General features: G+C 40.3%; 1 long non-coding RNA gene across 1 annotated transcript; it reads right to left on the bottom strand.

Annotated features, from left to right (window-relative positions):
- Positions 1-2,083: 2,083 nt before the first annotated feature.
- LOC118945828 lies at positions 2,084-11,181 on the bottom strand. Its single transcript, XR_005040986.1, has 3 exons — positions 11,042-11,181; positions 5,310-5,445; positions 2,084-2,469 (listed from the first exon to the last, which is right to left on the bottom strand). It is a non-coding gene; the product is annotated as an uncharacterized LOC118945828 (long non-coding RNA).
- Between the last annotated feature and the right edge of the window lie 8,556 nt (positions 11,182-19,737).

The raw sequence follows: 19,737 nt of genomic DNA, 5'->3' as shown, positions 1-19,737 counted from the left end.
CTGGGTAAAAATTAAGCACCTTACTGTGATTGTCTGGCATAGGTCTGAGTGGGGAGGGGGAAACTGAAACTAGCTGTTATTGGCAGAGGGGTTTTGAACTCTCTTTCTTATTGGTCTAACTCTGGTTCTGGACCAGACTGACTTTTTTGATGTACAAAGCGCTCTGTGAACATCATAGGATACTATGCCTTATAGTGCCAGAAAGCCCCATCTGTCTGCTCTCTGCTCCCACTCTCTTAGCAGAGCCGACTTGAAGAGTCAGGTTTCAGACCCCACATTTGCATAGGGAGTGACGTGTCACGTTTTGTGGCCTATCCCGACAAATAATCAATTTGCTCTTCCTCTGAGTGACAGAGAGACAGCATATGGAAGGGGGCAGTCTAACGAATCCAACAATTGTGGTTCCATCTTGCTGTTATATGTTACATGTTATATGAAATTGTGCCAATATTGTACTCGCACTAAGTATGTTTGTATTTATTTTACAGCTTTAAAAAAGGATAAATCTTATAGTAAGTTGTTTATAATTGGATTGTTACTATATTTAGAAAGCATTTCAGTCATTTCAAGCCCTATTGCCCCACTTTTGTTAGATAGGAAAAAAACACATGATTTTTCATATTGTTATAATATTTGCACAATGTACTTAAGCTTGTATTCTCAAAAGTGAGTACACCTCAGCAATTTATATATATATTTTTTTTGCCAGAAAGGAGAGTTCCAGACTTTTCTTAAACTATGCATCATTACCAGTTATTGTTAATGACAATTCTCATGAAAAATAATTACGTTTGTGTATGTCTATTTAGGTGGCATCAAAATGTTTCCCTATCAGAGGTTTTAACAAATTTACCACCTGGCGATGTCACCAAAACAGGCTGAAATTTCCAGCGGTCTTTTCAAGCAGCTCTTACATTAAAAGGGCATTATCATAATTTTCACAATTTCACAGTATTATTCGAACCTCAGTGTGGAAATATTTACAAAACACAGGAAAATATTTTTTTTGACTGTACTGGGCCATTAAAAATGTATTCTAGTAATTAATTGAACATCCTACTTTTTTTTAAACAGGACAAATCTGAGGGGCATTAACCGTTGTGCACCCCATGGGCATGACACCTTTAGCAGTGGTGATGAGAAACATTGCAACTCATCCAAAGAGAAACAGGCTTACAACTCAACAAAATGGAGCACAACTGAAGCACAAGATCTATAGGATCTAAACATGTTTAAGGTAAGATAAGGTATAATACAGTAAGGTAAGGTAAATTAAGATACATTCATATTCACAATATACTGTATTGTAGAGACCAAATTATAATAGACACATTATTGTTGTTGAGAAACATGACAATGCTTTTCCAAGACCACAGATGGCAAAAACTTTGAGAAGAAATGATTACACATTAATGTGCACCAATTGAATATTTGTCTGTAATATCTGTCTGTGGGTCTGAATTAGTCTCGTTTTTTGAGACCTGAAAAGCTTCTATATTGAATGAGGTCTGAAAATGACAGATAATGGTACAAAACAAATAATAGAGCTAATATTGTCAAAAGAACATGAGCAGTAAAGTGAAAGGAGTGCTATTCGACTGAAGGCCTTCCAACCATACTGATCCACAGGAGGATGATTTGCCTTCATGGGTTAGGAAACTGTGTGTGGAAGGTGTGAGCATGTGTGCGTGTGTGCTTGTGCCTATTCCTGTGTGATGGGGAACATCTCTGCAGAGTTAAAACTTTACCACTCTGGGACAAAGTCAGCTTGCCTGCCAGGGTGTGATTCATTAGCTGCCCCACAGGGTCTTACTATTAAATAATGCAGTAAGGCATGAGATTGAATTACATCATTGAAAATCATAGTCCAAATTAGATGCAGCACATATGCCCACAAGGCATAAGTGTAGCTCGGAATCATAGACGTGGACAAAGGTCAATTCACTACCCATAATTTAAAAAAATTCAGAGGGAAAAAAAGATGGAGTTAGCAGAAACATTCAGCATCAATATTTGAACAAAAATCTGAAGGATTCATACAAACACTACGCTGAGTCCAATTTATACAACAACATACTTCAATTGTTTTTAATAAGCCAAGGAAAATTGCAGAAAGGTTTTTCATAGAATAAAAATACCAAGTAGACTCCCATCAAAAAGTAAACGCTTCCAAGTATTAGACTAATTGACAATACGAATTAGCAGTAGTTTGAGAACATAGAAATAAATGATACAGCATAAACACTGCTAAGGCCAGGTAGAATGAATCCAGCCATTAGTCTGCCCTTTCTGCAGAGTCCACACGTCTCAAGGTGTAAAAACATTGGGTGTAATGGATGGGCTGACATAAAGAGAGCTGGTGACAAATGTTGATAATTGAGATGATGGGTGTCTTGCCAGGGGACATGGTTGATGTGGTACAGGGGAAGACTGAAGCCCTCTGATACAGCTGGATAGAGTCATGTTCATCTGTGTTTTGGAATCATACATTTGTTTGTTAAATTTGGAATCATACAATTGTTTGTTTAATTATACTGTAGATATTAAGCGGTTCTGTACCGGTTCCGGTTCTGGACCGGTCCCGACCCGATATGTTTGTATTTCTGTGTACAGTGCAAACTGTGATTGGTGAAACTTCAATTGCTTTACATTCCATAAATGTGCTGGTTGTCCCGATTCATAAGAGCAATTGCAAGTGCAGCTTTGAGGTTCAGAAACACATGAAATCATCTATTTGCATAGGGAGAGACACATCACATTTTCTGACATAGCTAGACAAAGGAACCATTTTCTGTGCCTGTGAACCTCATAGCTGCGCTTGCAATAACGCATATGAAATGGGAGTCTCGCAGATGCAACAATAGCAGCTACAATACCAGCAATAACCTTGCTGTGAGGTTCTCAGATGGATTTACAGCTCTCAAGTGGAAAACTACTAAATAATTTCGTAGAATTGAAACAAGACCACTTTCTCTTGGTCACAGTCAGATGAAATCGCTGTGTACTTAAAGTTGAAGCTGTAACTAGTCTGCACTTATTTGAATGGTGTCTCTGCACTGCTCAGTGGACTTTCGGCAGAAAATTCTCTGTTATGAAATGGTGCCAATATTGTATTGTATTGTACTGTCACTAAGTATGATCATATTTATTTTACAGTTATAAGAAAGGTGAAATCTTATCGTAAGTTGTTTATAATTTGATTCTTACCTATTGACTAATGATGAAACCAAAACACAATCTGCAGTGTCATTAACCCAAGAATTAACAGACATGCAACCATAGCTATATACACTAAACAAAATATAAACGCAACATGTAAAGTGTTGGTCCCATGTTTCATGAGCTGAAATAAAAGATCCCAGAAATGTTGCATATGCACAAAGCTTACTTCTCTCAAATGTTGTGCACAAATTAGTTTACATCCCTGGTAGTGAGCATTTCTCCTTTGCCAAGATAATTCATCCACCTGACAGGTGTGGCATATCAAGAAGCAGATTAAATAGCAGGATCACTATACAGGTGCACCTTGTGGGGTGGACAATAAAAGGCCACGCTAAAATGTGCAGTTTTGTCACACAACACAATGCCACAGACGTCTCAAGTTTAAAAGGAATGTGCAATTTGCATGCTGACTGCAGGAATGTCCAAAAGAGCTGATGCCAGATAATTTTATGTTAATTTCTCTACCATAAGCCACCTCTAACGTTGTTTTAGAGAATTTGGCAGTACGTCCAACCGGCCTCACAACCACAGACCACGTGTAACCACGCCAGCCCAGGTCCTCCACATCCGGCTTCTTCCCCTGCAGGATCGTTTGAGATCAGCCACCCGGACAGCTGATGAAACTGTGGGTTTGCACAACCGAAGAACTTCTGCAAAAACTGTCTGAAAACATCTCAGGGAAGCTCATCTGCGTGCTTGTCTTCCTCACCAGGGTCACCAGGGTCTTGCAGTTCAGCGTTGCAACCGACTTCAGGGTTGCAACACAAGGGCCACTGGCACACTGGGTAAGTGTGCTCTTCACAGATGAATCCCGGTTTGAACAGTACAGGGCAGATGGCAGACAGTGTGCATGGCGTCGTGTGGGGTGAGCTGTTGGCTGATGTCAACGTTGTGAACAGAGTGCCCCATTGTGGCGGTGGAGTTATGATATGGACAGGCATAAGCTATGGACATCGAACACAATTGCATTTTATCAATGGCAAATTGAATGCGCAGATACAGTATACTGTAACAAGATTCTGAGGCCCATTGTCTTGTCATTCATCCGTCCTAACCACCTCATGTTTCAGCAAGATAATTGTGTTGCAAGGATCTGTACACATTTCCTGGAAGCTGAAAATGTCCCAGTTCTTCCATGGCCTGCATACTCACCAGACATGTCACCCATTGAGCATGTTTGGGATGCGCTGGCTCAACATGTACGACAGCATGTTCCAGTTCCCGCCAATATCCAGCAACTTCTCACAGCCATTGAAGATGAGGGGGACAACATTCCACAGGCAACAATCAACAGCCTGATCACCGTTATGGGAAGGAGAGGCAAATGGTGATCACATCAGATACTGACTGGTTTTATGATCCATGCCCCTACCTGTTTTTATGGTATCTGTGACCAATAGATGCTTATCTGTATTCCCAGTCATGTTAAATCCATAGATTAGGACCTAATGCATTTATTTCAATTGATTGATTTCCTTATATGAACTGTAACTCAGTAAAATTGTTGAAATTGTTGCATGTTGCATTTATATTTTTGTTCAGTATATATTTAAAAAGCATTTCAGTCATGTTAAGCCCTATTGCCCCGCTTTTGTTGAATAGGTAAAAAATATATATTTTCATATTATTTGTACTATGTACTTAAGCTTGTGTCCTTAATGAGCACACCTCAGCAATTTATACACATTTTTACAGAAATGTGATTTCCAAACCTTTCTAAAACTATGTATCGTTACCAGTTATTGTTTATGGCCGTCTTATGAAAAACAATTACTTTTGGCTATGACTATTTAGGCAGAAATGTACGTTTGCCTATTGTTTAAGAGTTGAGAATCCACTATACAATTGGAGTATGTTAGCATCTCCTCGTGAATATTTTAAATGTGTTGAGTGATCCCTTAGAATCCAATCTCATATAACTTTATAAAAAAAGGTTTTTGTTTCATTTCCTTTCTCTGATTATGCCTTATTTATTTGCCTGTGGTCCACGTTGTGGTGTTGTACTGTCATTAGATTATTCTAAAGGCTAAATCCCTCTTTTTCATTTTGGAAGCTAGCTATAGTGGTGTTGTATGAGTGTAACTTACAACTGAAAGAGCAGGATGAAGTTGAATGCATGGCTCATGGGCTTGCTGAGGAAGAGGAGCCCCAACACATGGAGATAAGGCTGCAGCTTCTCCTCCAGAGTCTGCCTGGCCATGTCCTGTTGCAATAGGTCTGTGTCTAAAACAGGGACGACAGCTTTCAGAAATCAAACCTCCCTGGGAGACAATGCTGTATTTCTGGAAGAAACAGTGATTCCTGTTGACAGGTACATTTCGGAGAATAAGCTTGTGGGATAAATGGGTCTGGGAACGGTGCGACTCAGTCAGACGCTGAGCACGTAATGGATGAGCAGTGCCATCTTCCAGCGCCGCCGAGGCCGCCGCAACACATCACTCTCCATTGCCTCGCCATAGAAGACACACTCTTTGACTCTGGGAGTACCTTTTAACTCCACTTTTATGTGTTAAATAATGAATCAGCAGCGACATGAATGGGAGAGATAGAGAGAATGCTGGGAGATTAACACACGTAGATAAAGAGAAGAGGTGTTGAGGAGCGATAGAGGAGGAGGAGGAGGAGGTATACCAGAGCACTGAGAATAAGCCATAGCCTGATAATACTTTTAGCAGTCTGACGGAACAGCAAATATGACAAATCACATTGAAGATTCATAAACTTCAATATTAATATAATGCCCTCTTATTCAAAATGTTTTGAAACGCAAAGACTCAACCATGCTCAAACTGATAATGCTACAGCTTAAAGTGTATATTTGTAAATAAGTGAGAAAGATGAAACTTGGAAAGATGAAACTTGGAAAGATATAGACATCTGTTTCTGCATGTAGTTCCTCGGCGTAAACATCACTGACAACCTGAAATGGTCCACCCACACAGACTGTGTGGTGAAGAAGGCGCAACAGTGCCTCTTCAACCTCAGGAGGCTGAATAATTTTGACTTGGCCCCTAATACCACCCCTAAGACCCTCACAAACTTTTACAGATGCGCCACTGAGAGCATCCTGTCGGGCTGTATCACCGCCTGGTACGGCAACTGCACCACCCGCAATCGCAGGGCTCTCCAGAGGTTGGTGTGGTCTGCCCAATGCATTACCGGGGTCACACTGACTGCCCTCCAGGACACCTACAGCACCCGATGTCACAGGAAGGCTAAAAAGATAATCAAGGACATCAACCACCTGAGCCAAGGCCTGTTCATCCAGGTATCATGCAGAAGGGGAGGCCAGTACAGGTGCATCAAAGCTGTGCCCAAGAGACTGAAAAACAGTTTCTTTCTCAAGGCCATCAGACTGTTAAGTAACCATCACGAGCCAGCCTGCACTCAGTACCCTACTCTGAACTTAGTCACTGTCACTAGCCGGCTAGCACCAGATTACTCACCCCTGCACTTTAGAGGTTACGTAACATTTTGTTACGTTACAGCCTTATTCTAAATTGGATTAAATCTTGTTTTCTTTCAGCAATATACCCACAATACCCCGTAATGACAAAGTGAAAACAGGTTTGTAGTAATTTTTGCAAATGTACTAAAAATAAAAAACAGAAATTCCTTATATTGGACAAGATTCTTCTTATTTACAATGATGGCCTACACCGGCCAAACCCGGACGATGCTGGGCCAATTGTGCGGCCTATAAGGTCCCACAGTTGACAGTGCATGTCAGAGCAAAAACCAAGCCATGGAGTCGAAGGAATTGTCCTTAGAGCTCAGAGACAGGATTGTGTCGAGTCACAGATCGAAGTGTACCAAAACATTTCTGCAGCATTGAAGGTCCCCAAGAAAACAGTGGCCTCCATCATTCTTAAATGGAAGAAGTTTGGAACCACCAAGACTCTTCCTAGAGCTGGCCGCCCGGCCAAATTTAGCAATCGGGGGAAAGGGCCTTGGTCAGGGAGGTGACTAAGAACCAGAGCTCTAGAGTTCCTCTGAGGAGACCAACCATCTCTGCAGCACTCCACCAATCGGGCCTTTATGGTAGAGTGGCCAGATGGAAGCCACTCATCAGTAAAAGGCACATAACAGCCCGCTTGGAGTTTGCCAAAAAGCACCTTAAGACTCTCAGACCATGAGAAACAAGATTCTTTGGCCTGAATTCCAAGCGTCACATCTGAAGGAAACCTGGCTACATCCCTACGGTTAGGTTAATCTTCTAACAAGATAACGAGCCTAAGCACACAGCCAAGACAAGGAGTGGCTTCGGGTGGCTTCGGGACAAGATTCTGAATGTCCTTGAGTGGCCCAGCCAGAGCCCGGACTCGAACCCAATAGAACATCTCTGGAGAGACCTGAATATAGCTGTGCAGCAACGCTCCCCATCCAACCTGACAGAGCTACAGAGAAGAATGGGAAAAACTCCCCAAATACAAGTGTGCCAAGCTTGTAGCGTCATACACAAAGAGACTCGAGGCTGTAATGCTGGCAGAAGTGCTTCAACAAAGTACTGAGTAAAGGGTCTGAATAGTTATGTAAATGTGATATTTCAGTTCTTTAGAATTAATAAATTAGCAACCATTTCTAAAAAAACAGGTTTTTGCTCTGTCATTATGGGGTATTGTGTGTAGATTGATGTGGGAAAAAAAACAATATAATGAATTTAAGAATTAAGACTGTAACATAACAAAATGTGGAAAAAGTCAAGTGGTCTGTATACTTTCCAAATACATTGTATATACTGTACTATGGAATCACTGGTCACTTTAATAATGGAACACTGGTAACTTTAATCATGTTTACATACTGTTTTACTTATTTCATCTGTATATACTGTATTCTACTCTATTCCAGTCAGTGCCACTCCATCATTGCGCGTCCTAATATTTATATATCTCTTACTTGCATTCATTTACTTTTAGATTGTGTGTGTTGTGAATTGTTAAATACTACTGCACTGTTGGAGCTATGAACTATAGCATTTCGCTACACCCGCAATAACATCTGCTAAATGTGTGTATGTGTAACGATGTGCATTGTTCATGTCTCTTATTTTGTATTATGTTGTGTTTATCTATTAAAACACTCACTCCCTGAACTTGCTTCCCGACTCAGTGCACATCGTTACAGTATGCAACAAATAAAATGTGATTTGATTTGATTTGATAAAACAAGCGGATGCATCACAAAGCAGTCTCTCCCCACGGTTTTACTCCATCTGCGTGGATGAGACATGAAGTACCAACCTACTGTAATTCCTAATGGCACACAAGTTTGGACTCTTAGTCAGTTGTGTCAGTCAGCCAGGAATCTCTGTAATAAGGTTTGGCAGCGGAATCAGATTAAATATTGCACTACTATAAGACTACTCTACCTCTAATGTAAGACTGACAGGGGAATAGACTGCTACAGTACAGCTACAGTAGAAAGCAATATCAGTCATTTCTCAGACAAACCCATCTGCTATGCAACAGGACAGCCAAGTCATCAATATAGAGAGATGCTAGATCCCCTACACCTGTCACCCATCTCTCCCCAGCTTTGAGGGAAGATTGAAGCAAACACAAACATAGTCTTCAACTGTACAGTTCTCAGCATTTAATGAGTTAGACTGATAAGCCCAGAGTTTGCAGCCATTGTGGTCAGAGATTCTTCCTCCTATTAGACAACAATTCAATTACTAATCTTAATATTACAGTGTATTCCAAAGACACCACAGCAGGAAACAGGAGGAAGTTCACACCCTCAAGTTAGCAAATTATTTATTTCACACCTACAGTGCCCTATAACTGCATTTTTCATGACTTACGTTATTAAAGGCCGACTATGGGAAGAACATTGGGAAATATCAGAGGAGTATATGACCGTCTTAAAGTTTTGTCTCCAGTGCTGAGATTCTCTGGATAAAGAGCATCATCTAACCAACAAGAAGCTCTTTGTAAATAATACAGCTTTGTAAATTATTCACCAGGAAAAACATCAGAACGGAGTACACTGATGAAATGCCTGATGAAAAGAACAACAACAAATTTGTAATGATTTTGAAAATCAGTAACATTCAGATTCAGGACAGGCTTATAACTGATCCCCCCTTTCTCTATCTATGACATAGAATGTCCAAAGATTTGTTGTACCTTCTTTATAACATAGCCTGTATGAGATTTGCATTTGTTTTTATGGTTTACATGCAATGTCCCCATGATGAATGGGATATCTGTGTTGTGCTTATTGGAATCCACTCTTTACCAGACAATATGTAACAAATAGCAGCTACACATTTTCTGCCTGGCAAAATCCATATTTTTAATAGCGCTCATCAAATCCGAACAAGCTAGTCTGCATACCAGAACCATGAGCGCGTAATTGAATCATGGAATATCAGGCCATCGCAAAAGCTATGAGATGACATAGTCAACCTGGCATATAAATTTAGACAGCATCTAGCCACAAAAAAATAATGTTCTGTTCACATAAGTGACTTTAATAAAGCAATTCTTTAGCATTAACGTTCTATTCAAAACTGCATTAATAGAGATAGGTGATCAATTTCAAGCGTTTTATGGACATAATGGCATGGCTAGCATGAAAGGCACCTTGATCATGTGATGGGATAGAAATATTGCTCCACTTACAAGCACAATGATTAAGATCAAATAAAAAAAAGTGCAGAGAAAGCTAAAAGCTAATCATTTTTGTGTGTAAAATCAAATTGATGTCTACCCAGATGATTGACATAACCAAGATTAGAAAATAGTTTGATTGACAAACACATTTAGATACTCACCATAAAATCCCTTAGAGTTTAGATCATTACAGACACAGGGACCATTACTAAGAAAAAGGAAGGAATCAGTGGTTATGATTCCTTGTGTAGTCTGGGACAGATAGGGCCACCTCCCTCCCCCTGGAAAGCAGCAGAGATTCTGAATAGCTTTCATAAACAAGCCTACAGTTCCACTGACAGGGCAGCCCCTTTCCATGGCGCCATTCATCTTCATTAGCTGACTATTCCCTCCATCTCTTGTCTAAAATACTAAATGTTTTGCCTCCATGGGGCCCCGGCCAACCCTGATTAGTTAGCTCTGATGCTGGTGGATTCTTGCCTGTGTCTCAATCCCCTCTGCTAATCCTCCCTGCTGCATTTCCCACCAAAAACAATGCAGCCACAATCTGTTACCATTCGAGTCAGGGACCCAGGCATTTCATGTGGTACACACTATCTTCTCACTAACTAACGAAACAGTGGGGAGAGCCAGCATGCAGACAAATAAACACACACACACACACACACAAATACATTCTCTATCAATGAACATATTGACTGCCAATCGAAGCTAGTAGACTGATGGTTAGACTGATAGTTAAAGGGAAAATCTCAGCTAACATCTGGGATCAGGGCTACTCTACTCAGTAGGTTATTGATGATGCAGATCAGGCTATTGTTCCATTGGCAGAAGTAAGCCTATTTGAGCTACAGCACAATCCTGCTCATGAAAAATGTCATTTTCACTCATGGTTATTTGGGCCTCACAGAAGAAAAGTAATCTCATGGGGAGGTTATCAAACAATCTGGATCCACACAAATTTCCTACAGCTGGGCACAATGAACAACTGTTATGTGATGGTGAGGTCCGGAAACCCATGGAGGTAAGCCCATGAGTGACACAGCAGAATGCACTGCTGCACTACATGTGGGCAAATCAAATTTAACTGTGGATGATTCCCGGATGTTTAGACTGAGCAGAACAAAACAGTCAAGCATGTTACATGAGCAAGACAATCTCGCCAAACTGGTTTTGGGTAACCAATGGCAGTGGTTTACCTGCTTCTTCCCCTTCCTCCTCTGTATCAGTGAGAGCAGGCTCCTCCTTTCCAACGTCATCCATTAGAATTGGATCCGTCTCTGAGAAAACAAGGGTTTAATATCGCTTTAGTTAGAATACAATGACAATAAGACATTTATAAGCTGGCTGGTGTTTAAAAAAATACTTTTTTGCCTTTAATGAGTCAATCTGAACAACTTGGCATCGCTGGAGCAGGTCAACAAAGAGGCACAGTATATGAGGTGAGTCTGACAAGAAAAATGAAGAGAACTACTTGTGAATTCTAGGAAAGTGCATCCTGCGCCCAACAAATAAACCATTATCCACTCTCCCAATGCCCTTAAAACCCACAATAACATACACTGCTAGGCCCACAAATGGTCACGGCTGAGAGTACTCTATCTGACCTGAGAATAGGTTTTATACATGAGCAATGAATAAAATCTATATCAACACAACATATTAACACACCCTGCAAATGAGCATCCAGTTGAAGGAAAGTAAACTATGTCGGAGTCGTGACAGTGGCCTAGTTACAATTTTGACTTAAATACACTTGAAAATCTATGGCAAGACTTGAAAATGGCTGTCCAGCACTGATCAACAACCAACTTGACAGAGCTTGAAGATCTATTTTGAGAATAATGGGCAAACATTGTACAATCCAGGTGTGCAAAGCTCTAAGACTTACCCAGAAAGACTCACAGCTGTAATCACTGCAAAAAGGTGATTCTAAGATGTATGGACTAGGGAGGTTGAAAACGTATCTAATCGAGATATATTCATGATTTACTTTCCATTAATAAAATATATCTATAACTTTTCTTCCATTTTGACAGTACAGTATTTTGTGTAGATCATTGACAAAAAATGAGAATTAAATCAATTTGAATCCCACTTTGTAACACAACAAAATGTGGAAAAAGTCAAGGGGTTTGAATACTTTCTGAAGGCACTGTAATCAAAAGAAAACAACTGTAATCCAGTATCTAGAGGTACAGTATATTACATGTTGAGTTCAATATACTACAATGGCTCTAAGCGCACACAGTTGTACATGGCCATTATGTTCCAGTAAAACAACATCAAACTCACATCAAACTAAAAAAAAGCCAATTATTAAAGAGGCCAGGAAAGGCATGAGTCATGCATATGCTATTGTGACAGAAAGTTATTCAGTACAATGTACATAATTACAGTTATAAAAGTATTTAAACATTCTATACAATAAACAGTCTAAAATGAATCACTAAAATCATAATTTATTTAATCCTGAATAGTCACAGGTTGCACCTACTTTGAATAACTCTTAATTTGATATAGCACTTTGGACTATCACAAGAAAATCCAAAACTTCAATTAAATGATAGTGGTTATTTCAATATAAGATTTAAAAAGTTATCAAGATGAGTGAGCCCTATCTTTTCAAGAACTATAACACTTTGTTGAAAACAAAGTAGTTACATGTAATGTTTTGTGTAATTGCTGGCTTTCAGAAAGATATATTTGATACTCTACAGGTCATAAACCAAGGTATGAAACATTTAGCTAAATAAAACACTTTTCGTTCCAAAAGAGAATATGGATCTGATGTAACTCACCTAATATTATTTTCCCCAGTATAGTTGCAATGGACATACAATCTAGAAAAAGGTGAGACAGAGAATATACTGGACTCGCTAAATGTACAGTAGCCCTTATCCAGCTATCCAGTTTGCGTAACATTCATTGAAATAACTCAGTGGGAAGCAGGGTGCCATTTTGGAAGTTTACTTGAATAACAGTGTGAAACAGCAACAAACACAAAAGTACATGTTTCCAGTTACAGTAGTATAGAGCACAGAATGTCTTCCACAATAACTGCACTAAATGTATGAAATAAGGAATAAGTATACTCAATCTAGAGCCAAATATAAAATTAAGTTACTAGAATGAAGCTGTATGCTTGATATTACTCAGCTAGGTATCCCTAGGGTGAAAAAGCATTGAAGCTAATGCAAAGTAGCTAACAGCTAACTCAATTATTAATCTTTTACAGAAGCATGAAAATTACATGTGATACATTTATCTTGTGTTAATAAACAAATGTACTTACAGACATTGCGTCATACAAAGCTTATAAAGAAGGATATTGAAGGATTGTAACTACTCTGTCACACTTGCACATCTTCCTGTCACATGACACAAACAGGTAAAATCTAGACTGCTGAACTTAACTGCCACTAGGGAGTGCTAAACAACTAACAGGTCCAGAACAACAAAAATACATTTCATCCAAACCTGCCACTGACATCAATAGATTATTTACATGAAAGTCTAATGATTATTTAGAGTGTTTATCTAAACACTTTTGGTATTTACTTAAACAATAGGTGGAACTGACCCATGGTTACCCATAGGAACACCCATGTGAGAATGCTGTTCTTTGACTACAGCTCAGTATTCAACACCATAGTGCCCATGAACCTCATCACTAAGCTAAGGACCCTGGGACTAAACACCTCTCTCTGCAACCCCAAGGTGGTACGGTTAGGAAACAACAAGTCTGCCACGCTTATCCTGAACACTGGGGCCCCTCAGGGGTGTGTACTTAGTCCCCTCCTATACTCCCTATTCACCCATGACTGCGTGGCCAAACACGACTCCAACCCCATCATTACGTTTGCTGAAGACACAACAGTGTTCAATACAAATATTTGTAAAATATGGAAAGGCCTGATCACCGACAACGATGAGACAGCCTATAGGGAGGAGGTCAGAAAACTGGCAGTGAGGTGTCAGGACAACAACCTCTCCCTCAATGTGAGCAAGACAAAGGAGCTGATCGTAGACTACAGGAAAAGGTGGGCCGAACAGGCCCCCATTAACATTGAAGGGTCTGTAGTGGAGTGGGTCGAGAGTTTCAACTTCCTTGGTCTCCTAATCACCAACAAACTATCATGATCCAAACACACCAAGACAGTCGTGAAGAGGGCATGACAAAACCTTTTTCTCCTCAGGAGACTGAAAAGATTTGGCATGGGTCCGCAGATCCTCAAAAAGTTATACAGCTGCAACATCGTTAGCATCCTGATCGGTAGGATCACCGCCTGGTATGGTAACTGCTCGGCATCTGACCTTAAGGCGCACAGAGGGTAGTGCGTACGGCCCAGTACATCATTGGGGCCAAGCTTCATGCAATCCAGGACCAATATAATAGGCGGTGTCGGAGGAAAGCTCATACATTTTTAGAGACTCCAGTCACCCAAGTCATAGACTGTTTTCTCTGCTACCGCACGGCAAGCAGTACCAGAGCGGCAAGTCAAGGACCAAAAGGCTCTACCCCCAAGCCATAAGACTGCTGAACAATTAATCAAATGGCCACCTGACTATTTACATTGACAACCCACCTCCATTGGTTTTGCACACTGCTGCTACTCACTGTTTATTACTCCTACCTACATGTATAAATGACCTCAAATGACCTCAACTAACAGGTACCCCCTGTATATAGCCTCGTTATTGTTATTTTATTGTGTTACTTTTTATTATTTTTTACTTTAGTTTATTTGGTAAATATTTTCTTAACTCTTCTTGAACTGCACTGTTGGTTAACGGCTTGTAAGTAAGCATTTCACGGTAAGGTCTACACTAAGTATTCGGCGCATTTGACAAATAAAGTTGGATTTGATTTGATTTGGTGAGGCGCAGTTTCACGGGGCCTCCCTGCAAGATCCGAGTAATGCTTGTTTTAGACATTTTAGAGATTTAAATGCCCCAGGGATCATTTTGTTAGCATTTTGGCATGTTTCTCTAGGTTTAAAACATAAAACAACATTAATAAAGAAAACATTATTCCTTAGGTCACAGCAAATACTAGCACAGCAAATACTTCAAATGTTTAAGCATATGTTGCAGAACAGTGATTTTTTTTTTTACAGAATATTGACAATATATATTTACTCCATCAGTGAAATAGTTGACAAGCCACTGACGCAGTTGACAACATATACTCAAAACAAACGTATGTTTGATTCTAAAATTAAAAGTTCAATACAAATATTTGTAAAATATGGAAAAATACTCATTTGAAAATCCCCAATAAAAACATAACCCTTCTATCAGATCTTTCAGCACTTGTCAAAAATAAAATATTATTCTTCATTCAAGTGGTATACAGTGTAGCAATTTATTTTTTCCTCAGTTGCTTTATGACTCTAAAAGACACATTTACACAAATTTAGACAAATCTGACATCTTTTTAGGAATCACAGTTTTGAGACATGTTTCAAGCAGACCACCATAGTCCCTGTGCCCAAGAACGCCAAGGTAACCTGTCTAAATGACTATTGCCCCTTAGCACTCACATATTCCCAAACCACCCCAACAGATCCACAGATGATGCCATCTCTATTGCACTCCACACTGCCCTCTCCCACCCATACAAGAGGGACACCTATGTGAGAATGCTGTTCATTGACTGTACTATAGCTTATGCTTCAACACCATAGTTTTCTCCAAGCTCATCACTAAACTCAAGACCCTGGGACTGAACACCTTCCTCTGCAACTGGATCATGGACTTCTTGACGGGACATCCCGAGGTGGGGAGGGTAGGCACCAACACATCTGCCATGCTGACCCTCTACGGGGGGCCCCTCAGGGGTGTGTGCTTAGTCCCCTCCTGTACTCCCTATACTCACTGTTCACCCACGACTGCGTGGTCAACTCCAACACCATCATTAGTTTGCCGATGACAAGATGGTGGTTGGCCTGATCGCCGACGACAAGGAGACACCCAGAGAAGAGGTCAGTGACCTGGCAGTGTGGTGCCAGGAGAACAACCTCTCCCTCAACGTCAGCAAGACTGAGGAGCTGATCGTGAACTACAGTAAACGGCGGTCCGAGCACGCCCCATCCACATCAACAGGACTATACTGGAGCAGGTCGAGAGCTTCAAGTTCCTCGGTGTCCACATCACTAAATAATTATCATGGTCCACACACACCAACACAGTCGTGAAGAAGGCAAGACAATCAAAAACAATTTGGCATGAGCCTTCAGATCCTCAAATTATAATGCTGCACCATTTAGAGCATCTTGACTGGCTGCATCACCGCTTGCTATGGCAACTGCTTGTTATCTGACCGCAAGGCGCTATAGAGGTTAGTTCATACAGCCCAGTACATCACTGGGGCCGAACTCCGTGCCATCTAGGACCTCTATACCAGGCTGTGTCAGAAGAATGCCCCAAAAATGCCAGCCACCAAAATCATAGACTGTTCACTCTGCTACCGTATAGCAAGGTGTCACTTTAATAATGGAACATTGGTCAATTTAATTATGTGTAAAACTGTTTTACCCACTTCATGCAGTACCAGTCAAAAGTTTGGATACACTTACTCATTCAAGGGTTTTTCTTTAGTTTGACTATTTTCTACATTGTAGAATAATAGTGAAGACATCAAAACTATGAAATAACACACATGGAATCATGTAGTAACCAAAAAAGTGTTAAACAAATTCAAATATATTTTATATTTGAGATTTTTCAAAGTAGCCACCCTTTGCCTCGATGACAGCTTTGCATAATATTGGCAGTTCTCTGGAATGATGAATCAAATGGCTTGCCGGACTATTTGCATTGCCCCCCAAACCCTCTTTTATGCTGCTGCTACTCTGTTTATCATATATGCATAGCCACTTTAACTATACATTCATGTACATACTACCTCACATTGGCTACCTGGACTATCTGCATTGTGTCCCACCACCCGCCAACCCCTTTTTTACACTATTGCTACTCTCTGTTTATCATATATGCATAGTCAATTTAACCATACCTACATGTAAATACTACCTCAATTAGCCCGATTAACCGGTGCCTGTATATAGCCTCGCTACTGTATATAGCCTCGCTACTGTTATTTTTCACTGTCATTTTACTGTTGTTTTTAGTTCTTTACTTATCTATTGTTCACCTAAAACCTATTTTTTACTTAAAATCGCACTGTTGGTTAGGGCCTGTAAGTAAGCATTTCAATGTAATGCCACCTGTTGTATTCGATGCTCAAATTAACTTAGATTAGATTTGAATCACGCTTCACCATTTAGCAGTCCGACGGATATATCTGGGAGAACGCTACCTGACCGAATACATAGTGCAAACTGTCAAGTTTGGAGGAAGAGGAATAATGGTTCTGGTGCCGTTTTTCATGTTTCAAGCTAGGCCCCTTAACGTTACACAATACAATGACATTTGAGACGATTCTGTGCTTCCATCTTTGTGGCAACAGTTTGGGGGAAGGCCAATTCCTTTTTCACCATGACAATGTCCCCGTGCACAAAGCGAGGTCCATACAGAAATGGTTTGTAGACATCAGTGTGAAAGAACTTGACTGGCCTGCACAGAGCCCTGACCTCAACCCCATCGAAGACCTTTGGGTTGAATTAGAACGCCGACTGCGAGCCAGGCCTAATCGCTCAACATCAATGCCCAACCTCATTAATGCTCTTGTGGCTGAATGGAAGAAAGTCCTCACAGCAATGTTCCAACATCCAGTGGAAAGCCTTCACAGAAGAGTGGATACTGTTATAGCAGCAAAGGGGGACCAGCTCCATATTAATACCCATAATTTTGGAATGAGATGTTTGACGAGCAGGTGTCCACATACTTTTGGTCATGTGGTGTATATACAGTATATACTCCGACATTGCTCGTTTAAATATTTAAATATTTCTTAATTCCATTCTTTACTTTTTTTAGAGTTGTGTGTATTGTTAGATATTTGTTAGATATTTCTGCGTTGTGGGAGCTAGGAACACAAGCATTTCTCTAGACCCGCAATAACATCTGCTAATTATTTTTTACAAATCCAGGAGATTGTTGTGTTGCGAATTCCATTCTATGAGCGGGGAGGCACACATAGACACACACGCAGTGGAGCAGGGAACTGTCCAACATTCCAAATTCCACATGCAGAGTGTATCAACATTCCTAATTCCATGTGCAGAGTGTATGTTCCCACCAGCCCACTCGCGACTACATTGTCAATGTGCTGCTTTGCATTGTGACATTTTTTGAAAATAAGATAGGGCCTAATGTTCTTATTCATGACATGGTTTTTCTTTTATCCAAATATTGAATAGACATACAAACAAATTAATCAATGCAGGGAAGAGGAATATCATAACAGCCTACTACTCTGGAGTCATAAAAATAATTAAATAAATTGATGTTATTTGGTGGGTCATGGATCAGCTCTCAGAAACATTCTATGTGAATGGGTCAGGTTGCGGGGAAAAATCTGTCCTGATGTCAGGCACAGGGTGGGGCTCAGAATTGATGTGGCCGGCATGGGGAGGGTGTGGCTCCAAAAAACTGATCCGTGCAGGACAGGTGACAAAAAAGTGGGATGCATGCCAGCAAAGCCATTGCACATTGCACTATACCACTCCTACACCTGGCTATCAGCGGAGCCTTGTCTGGCAGTGAAATAGTTCATTCAGTCTCATTTACTGCCCTTTAAAAAAATGCTGATAGGGCTGACTTGCTTAAACAAATGTGGTTTCTACAGACAATTGAGATGTAAAAACTATGGCATAATGGGACGACAAGCAGAGGCAATCCGTAACTTCGATTAAGACATTACTGAGCGAACTAGGACGGACATGGTCAATATAACTATTTGTTCAGCACTTTGAAATGTACAGTGACAGAATTCAGAACATGGACGGACCGTTCTTTCAGTGTTCTCCCTATACACCAACGCAGAACAGTTGGTGAAATTAAGAGGTCAAAACAGACCAAATTATTAGGGTGAGGCACATGGGCTACTAACAGCTTACTTCACAACATACAATTAGTATTACTTTCTTAGCTACTGTATACACAGTTGAAGTCGGAAGTTTACATACACCTTAGCCAACTACATTTAAATTCAGTTGTTCACAATTCCTGACATTTAATCCTAGTAAAATTCCCTGTTTTAGGACAGTTGGGATCACCACCTTATTTTAAGAATGTGAAATGTCAGAATAATAGTAGAAAGAATGATTTATTTCAGCTTTTATTTCTTTCATCACATTCCCAGTGGGTCAGAAGTTTACATACACTCAATTAGTATTTGGTAGCATTGCCTTTAAATTGTTTAACTTGGGTCTGTCATGCCCTGGCCTTAGTATTCTGTGTTTTCTTTATTATTGTGGTTAGGCCAGGGTGTGACATGGGTGGTTATGTGTTTGTCTTGTCTAGGGGTTTTGTAGATTGATGGGGTTGTGTTCAGTGTAGTATTCTAGGTAAGTCTATGGTTGCCTAGAGTGGTTCTCAATCAGAGGCAGGTGTTTATCGTTGTCTCTGATTGGGAACCATATTTAGGCAGCCATATTCTTTGGATATTTTGTGGGTGATTGTTTCCTGTCTCTGTGTTTTGCACCAGTTAGGACTGTTTTTTTAAATATTTTTTTTATTTATTTATTTTTTTTCTCCTCCCTCCCCACGGTTTCTTATTTTGTATATGTATATTGTTCACGTTATCATCTTTATTAAAGATGTTCAACCATAACCACGCTGCATTTTTGTCCTCTCCTTCCCAGGAAGAAAACCGTTACATGGGTCAAACGTTTTGGGTAGCATTCCACAAGCTTCCAAAAATAAGATGGGTGAATTTTGGCCCATTCCTCCTGACAGAGCTGGTGTAACTGAGTCAGGTTTGTAA

Source organism: Oncorhynchus mykiss, chromosome 30 (assembly GCF_013265735.2).
Source record: "Oncorhynchus mykiss isolate Arlee chromosome 30, USDA_OmykA_1.1, whole genome shotgun sequence".
In the NCBI taxonomy this organism is placed as follows: Eukaryota; Metazoa; Chordata; class Actinopteri; order Salmoniformes; family Salmonidae; genus Oncorhynchus; species Oncorhynchus mykiss.
Note: the sequence above shows the minus strand (reverse complement) of the source record. Positions and strands in the feature narration are given on the sequence as shown.